Source organism: Sinocyclocheilus anshuiensis, unplaced genomic scaffold (genome assembly GCF_001515605.1).
Source record: "Sinocyclocheilus anshuiensis isolate Anshui unplaced genomic scaffold, SAMN03320099.WGS_v1.1 scaffold1089, whole genome shotgun sequence".
Classification (NCBI taxonomy): domain Eukaryota; kingdom Metazoa; phylum Chordata; class Actinopteri; order Cypriniformes; family Cyprinidae; genus Sinocyclocheilus; species Sinocyclocheilus anshuiensis.
In genome coordinates, this window is record NW_015555709.1 from 500,886 (window position 1) to 508,879 (window position 7,994).

Sequence of the window (7,994 nt, forward strand, 5' to 3'; positions counted from 1 at the left end):
TATATATATATATATACACATATTAGTTTATAAATATAATAATTGTTTATATAGGTATATTTATATAGATTATATAATAGATTTCATAAATATATATAATATTAATATAAATACAATTATTATATCAATAAATATAAACAAATAAATGTTAAATAAAATATAGATTTTAGACATACTGAGAAGTTTGAAAAATAAATTTGCAAGCCATTAGATTGCAGAAATAAGATGGCAAAACATAAATATTATTATTATTATTGTTTTATGATTTAGATATTATTGTGTCAAAATTATATATATATATCTATATATATATATTTTTTTTATATGATAATTTAATATTTATATATAATTTTACACACACACACACACACACACACACACACACACACATACATACATACATATATATATCACTGACATCTATATTAATTTTTCCATCATGGGTTCCCCTTCTGGCTCTGATGGAAAATGTTCGTTTTGCTGGTTATGAGCTATTAGATTAAGTCAAATCAAATCAAATCATTTCAGCTTTTCCAAGGAAACACAATGTACATCTGGTCAGTAAGAAGGATTCTTAATCCTGGTGGCTCTGGAAAGAGTTTCCCCATCAGCTGTGCTGCCTCAGACCGTTGCCAAGGGTGACTGACAGGACTAGAATGAGGAAGGGAGGAGGGGAGAGACAGATGAGGGGGAGGAAACCCAGGCAGCAGTCGCGGGTCTTCCCCTGCTGGCCCGCTCAACCTACGCATGCTTCTCAGTGCACACAACCTTCAAACAGACTGCTTTGCATTCCACCTGCTGATGTAAGGGTGAATCATTCACCTCAACAAAAGCAGATTATTTTTGTCTCTTTGGGGTGGTGTAGCATGCATTTATCCAACTCATACATGTCAAACATGATATACTGTAAGCAACAACTGGAAAAGTGGAAATAATTGATTCCCTCCCCACCCAAGTGGCTCAAGATCATTTTTGTGCACTAAATGAGAAAAAGACAGCTTTAAACACTCAGCTTGCAAAACAAATGGCAGGCAAAGTTCAAGACATGCCATAAAACAGGCCGCAAACTGTAAAGCAGTACGAGTCACACCTCATCTGAGAACAGCTGGGGCTTCGTCTCGCTCAGCTCCATTCTTGTGTTCTAAAAGTTGCATTTCAATGGAAAAACAGCATCACTGACTATGTAAGTTGTGGCAGGACGAGTTTTTCGTAAAAGCAAAGGGGCCTCAGCGGCGCGCAGGAAACTCTTTCAAAGTCGCTCACTACCCGCAGGCACGCCTGAGCTTGCACAGCAGCCGTGCACGTCGTCCTCCTCCAGCCTGCTGCGCGGTCTGTGCAAAGGCACACACTTGAGGAGACACATGTTAGAAACGTATTTACACCCACACAGAGAGAGCACTACACACAGCAGACTCTAGTCTCCTTCCTACACAGAGCAATATCAAGAGTCGAAGCCACGGGCGAAGCCATTTAGATTTCATTACCGTGTACATCAGAAGGCATGAGAAATCATAGACAGTCTGCAGCTGAAATGGACTCAACTGAAAAATTTGAGGACATGTAATAATATAATTTGTGCATATAATTACTATACTAATAATAATAATTATTATTATTATTAAAAATAAGTACACTCTAAAAATGCTGGGTTTTTTTTTTACCCAAATGCTGGGTTCAGCTTGTTGGGTCATTTTATTGGGTTATTTTTAAAGTGCCCCCATTATGCCATTTCCAATATTGCCTTTCATGCAGTGTGTAATGTAGCTGTATGCGAATGTAAACGATCTGCAAAGTTGTAAAGCTGAAAGTGCACGATAAATAAAGTTATTGTCTCCCAAAATAAAGAATCGACTCTGAACAGCTGAAACGAGTTGGTAGTATTTATAATTCGAATCCCACGTGTAGCCATCACGGGGTAATACATTTGCATAATGCGTATTGCATATGTTCTACGTTGGCCGGCCGCGAACAACTTGACCCCGCCCACAAACACATCATTCTACTGACGACTGCTTCTCTAATCTCGGGGAGTTCAACGCGGGATTCACAAAACGCTTGCTGTTGAAAGATGGATCAGTATCCTGTTTATTTGGACCAGCTGCTCCACTGAACCACAACCTGTAAGTATGATAAATAATAGATGTTTATATGTTCTATAGAGCATTCAAAATACAGTACTATTGAAATAGGCGTATTGTTTCTGAAACGCGCTGTACGCTGTAGACCAATCACAACAGACTAGGCCATCTGACCAATCAGTGCAGAGCAGGCTCACGGAAAGGAGGGGTTTAGAGAGACTGAATCTTTTAACTGCTTCGAATGAATCGTTTACAGAATCGCTGGAAAATGAAATGATATACTTGTGCATATTTTGAGAAAACGAAAGTGTTTTTTGACCTTGCATGCATGTAATCCTATTGTAGGAGACTCCCAAAACAATATTAGGAACTGTAAAAATGGCATAATAGGGGCACTTTAATAGTTTTTACCCAGGTGCTAGATAGTTTTTCTGTAAGTTGCTGGGTCATTTTTAATGCTGGGTTATTTTTTCTATTCAACCACTGGGTTGAGCCTGTCTCCAACTAAATAACCCAGCTGCTGAGTTACAGTCAGTGCGCAGTCTTTTTGAGTCTTCTACAGGAGAGAGCGTTTCTCAGCACCGCTGCCGATTTGGTGCACTTCGTCAGTGAAATAAAGGTTTTTATATATTTTATTTCATTTATAAAGTCTTTACTGTGCCGTAAATTGTATTATTTTACGCAACACAACATAAGGACAAGATGTCAGTCAGCTGCATCAGCAGCGGTCCTTTCACACGATGGAAACGCGTTTTGCCTTGCAAAAATAAATGGATTTTATTAATTATAATACTGAGTTTAATTTAAGTTTATGTTAAAATATGTTCTCTAATCTCAGCACTGTTTGTTTATAGGCAGGTTATGGAGTCAGTCACGGCATCTTTCAGCTACGAGTTCCCCCGGTGAACAGCAGCCCTTCACCGGCTCAGATTCCGGTGGCACACCGGCACGAGAATTAGCACTATTTCGGTAAAAAGTGATTACAGAGAACGGTTGAATACACTTATGCTTTTAAATGTTACAAGAATTTTACTTTAATACTTTTAAATGTTAATTTTTTTTATTTCTAAAATGCTTGTTAAACGAGTTTAAATGTAGGCCTATGCAATATTGTAAACTATGCTGTATTCACCCAAATCAATTCAATTTGTCTTGTATTTTTTCCATGTGTTCTTGCTTAATGATAAATGTTCACCTTTTGATTATTGCTGTTGCCTATAGTAATTCTGTGTGTGATTTTTAATTTCCAGCTCATTTTAAGGCAGCAATATAATAATTTTTAAACAATAGCTGACTTAAATAAAACAGCCCAGCATGTTGGGTAAAAACATTAACCCAACCAGCTGGGTCAAAATAACCCAGCATGTGTTCTGTCCAATATTTACCCAGCGCTGGGTTGCCAAATAACCTAAGTTGGGTTGTTTTTCACCCAGCATTTTTTTAGAGTGTAATATTACTAATATATATTACACTTACAATAAAAATTGTGTATTTAAGATAAATTATAATAAAATAATTTTATTTTAAAGGGGTCATATGACGATGCTAAAAATAGCATTATTTTGTGTATTTGGTGTAATGCAATGTGTTTACGCGGTTTAATGTTCAAAAAACACATGACTGTTGCTCCTCTTTGCCCCGCCTTTCTGAAACACATTGATTTTTACAATGCTCATTGTTCTGAAAAGAGCGGTGTGCTCTGATTGGCCAGCTATCCAGTGTGTTGTGATTGGCCGAATACCTCAAGCGTGTTACGGAAATGTTACACCCCTTACCATATTTGGAAGCACACAGCATCTCCACAACATGGCAGCGGCGGCAGCAACAATACTACAGTGAGAATAAAAGTTACACCTTCCTTCTTTGCTTAAACATTTGGGCGGTGTTACGCAAATCTTCCCACACAGTGACGTAAATATGGGAGGGCTGCACGATTAATCGCATGCAATTGTCATGCGCATCTCGTCAGTAAAGCCGGTTCTGTGATTAGTAGTAAATCTCCATCACGTGCGTTCAGATGGAGCGGCATTTACTAGACAGAGCTGTTGTTCACTGACAAGCTACGCAATATCGCGTTCATAATCACAGGCGATTCATCTGCAATTATGAACGCGATATTGCGTAGCTTGTAGCTTTTGACTAAATTTGACATTTCATCATATATAGTCTTATTTGGCAGTGCCAGTGTTTCACAGCACAACAAACAGTGACAGTTGAAAGATTTGCGAAACAGCAACTCACGAATGAGTCAGACTCACTCACTCAGTGAATCATTCTGAGCTGTTAATTCATTAAATGACTCCTTGACTGAATAATTAATCACTTTTTGTTATTGTAAAAGAAAAGTGATTCTTCATTAAGAACTAGGAACCAATACTGTGATGTGCTTGTTTTATTAGTACATTTGTGGGACTTGATTTGAATTGGCTGTTTTGTGTCCTCATTTTTTTGTCTGCAGCCCTGATATTCTTATAAATCTGTACCATTCTGATTTGCAACTATTCTGCAAAAGCCAAAGAAGATGGTGGTGTTTTACTGACCACTGAATGGAAATGTGGGAATACACAAGCTATCTGGATCAGCAATATCCAGTTTTTGTTCCCTCACTTATTAGAGATTAATAAGTACTTACCATTTACCCTGTTAAAAGTGAGGAAATTTGTGATCAAGTGAATATTGACCCACATTCCATTCACAAAGCTAGACCTTCGTCCGTTTCTGTTGCATAAACATGGTTAGATCATGATTGAGCTTTAGGAAAGACGGGCTATTCCTGAGTCCAGTTTTCACTGCTCGGCTCATGAGTTATAAAAGCAGGAGATTACTGGGACGACAGTAAACCAACCCTGTGATTTTCTAGCCAAGCCCATAAGGCTAGAGATTCCTCAGAGAATGAGTTACCATTATCAGGTAAGCTAAGCCAAGAGCTCCGGAAAGAATGTGGGACTAAATTAGGACTTTTAATTTCTTCAGGGACATCCACAAATTTAGTATAGGCTTTCAAATGAGTCAGAGATACAAAACCGCAAACTAAAATATAAGCATGTTGCACTGAGACGGATATGTTTTGTTAACGACAGCAGAAACAAGAGTGGAAAAACAAGAATGACTGGCTTTGTAAGTAATTTGGCAAAAAGGTGTAAATGCAGGGGAACTGAAAGAACACTTCAAAACCCTTTTCTTCAACTGTCGTGACTCATGACGTGACCCGAACTAAAATGCTTCCAGTCTGTTATAAATGTGATGCCTGTCGAACTGGAATAGTTGAAATCTCTTATGGTGATGAAACAGGATGAACTTAAATTACATAATCAGTTCACAGTAAATAGAAGTGCGTTGAAATGCAGGCATTTAGATAGTCAGCAACCTAGTGAAGAGATAACAGTAAAATAAACAATTCAAGAGAAAAAATCCAGAGAATGCGACAAGTATTTAATCAGATGTGTCAAATAGCACATAAGAAGCAAAAAAGGTACAAATATTTAGTGTCATGGTACACTGCTGAATAAAACATCTTAAACCAGGTTGCTTTGACGGTTATGAGGGGGTATGGGGAACTTTTTTGACTGGTCAGACTGGGAGACCACCTTAACCCAGATTAGACTACTCAAGTTGGGAGACCAGTTAGACCATCCTAAACCACCTAAGACCAGCAAAACACCTTAATCTGTTTTTTTCCCCCAGCATGGTATTCTATGAATTACATTGGCGAACCAAGCCTTTGTATTTTTAAACAGTAAAAAACTTCCGAAAAACACCTTTTACTTCTTTTTAAGCACATTTTAAGTTTCCAAGCACTTAAGTATGCCTCGGGATCCACAGTCTATGCAAATAGTTCAGTGAAAGAGAATAACAAAACATCTGACAACAACCCAAGTCAACAACTTCAACGCAAAGAGGAAAACCACCAAAATGCAGTTAACTGCTACAATTAAAAATAGACTGGTTTGTGCATTACAAAACATGACAGAATCACACACCTAGGCTGTGTCTCAAAATCTAGTGAGCTGTCTATCTTTAGCTCACTAAAATACCTAAACCGAATCATTTTCGTTACGTTCAGGTGAGTTAACAAGCATTTATTTTAAACAGAATGCTAAAAACAACTCTGACGACGTTTCCTGCACTACTATTCACCGCAATACTACTACTGAATTTACAGTCCGAAACAAACAGCAAACAGTAGTCCGATTCCCTAACAAATGACTCATATGAGCCGGTTCTTTTGAATGAATCATAAACATACAGCGCGACAAATGCAGACTACATGTCAAAAGAATGAATCTTATGAACCGATACTTTTAGTAAATCAAAAACACTTACGAATCAGTTGCAATTGTATTACTCATTTACTGAACCGCAACTTAATAATTTCATCATCATGTTATGTTAACATCACGAGTTATTGACTGTTATGACAACTGAATCTGAGATACACATATTGAATTTATTTTTATAAAAATTAAGAACTAATTGAAATATGTTATCATCACATTTTGTTGGTTTAGTATTTGTATTTAATATTTAGAACCAGTTATCGGACTGCATTTGTGCTGCCTCTGGAAAAGTCTGTGAAAAGTCATTAAAAGTCTACGTAAACAATACCTTTCGCAATAATATTGTATTAAATGTACTTCTGTGCATTTGTTAAACGCACAGAAACCTGGAATCATCTTATCATTTCCTAACAACTGTTGAGGGCAGTAACTCTAATAAGGATCTTTAAAAAGACATTTCTTCGTCAAAGTAGGCTACTAAAAGAAAGGAATTCTAATTGGAACCGGTATGGAACCGAACTCGTCAAGACGAATCGAATGTAGAATCATTAAATTCCTAACGATTCCCATCGTTAACTAGACTGCATTCTGGGCATCGATACAAACGTTCGAACAAGCTTTTTGGACAGTCAGAGGTTTTGAGACGCAACCTTATGAGTCTCTACCGTAAGAAGTCATGCATAAAAACGACATGCGACACAGTACAAAATCACTGTTACTGTTTAAACGGTCGTCACTTCTCTAAAACTCACTCGTTTTACCACAAAAATAAATAAGCGTTGGTGTTAACTTACCTTAATATCTTGAGGTCCGCAGCACCCGGTTAGTGATTCTGTCTTATCTTTAAAACAGACGCCAAGAGCAAAATCGCCAGTGTCAGATGCACTTCGAAAACTGCTTCAGCGCTTAGAAGATTAATAAATAGGTGGCGACGGAGGCAGAACCAGCTTCGTCTGTGAGAAAGCGTTTAGCTGTGTTTGTCCGGTGGAGAACTGACAGTGAAGTGAACACGCCTAACTGTGAGTGACACTCCCATAGAGTCACAGCACCGCCCGCACTCATGTGTCTGAGCTGAGTGATGCACTTTGATCAGATGCTGTGTGTGTGTGTGTGTATGAACTGCTTCTCATCGAGCACTAACTCTAGGGATGGATGGATGGATGGATGGATGGATGGATAGATAGATAGATAGATAGATAGACAGATAGTATAAGCACTTATTACAATTTTAGTTACACATGGACAATCAATAGGGTAGTGTGACATTTAAACTATTAAAAGTGTCATCATCAAATGCCATTATTTTCAGTATGATGTTTGGCATCTGAGTGATTGTATTTATATCTGTACTTTTAGATTGAGCAAAAGTTATCACATAATTAAACTGCAATATATTTGATTGCCAAAATGCCCGATTAACTGATACAGGAATTTGTGGTACCAGATTGTAAAAGCTCCAATCAAATTAAGGACCATTTCCTTTATTAGGGAGACATGAAACAAAACTGTTTAACTGGTTTTTATCAGAATAAAATCCTAACTAGATAGATAGATGGATGGACAGATGGATGATAGATAGATAGATAGATAGATAGATAGATAGATAGATAGATAGATAGATAGATAGATAGATGGATAG

At 37.5% G+C, this 7,994-nt stretch overlaps 1 protein-coding gene across 1 annotated transcript in view; it reads right to left on the minus strand.

Moving 5' to 3' along the window:
- Window positions 1–7,399, minus strand: part of LOC107671885 (diacylglycerol kinase alpha-like) — a 28,849-nt gene extending 21,450 nt beyond the window's left edge. Inside the window, exon 1 of the mRNA XM_016464885.1 lies at window positions 7,150–7,399. The gene's annotated coding sequence lies outside the window, so the exon portion shown is untranslated. The remainder of the gene's footprint in view (window positions 1–7,149) is intronic.
- Window positions 7,400–7,994: the final 595 nt, after the last annotated feature.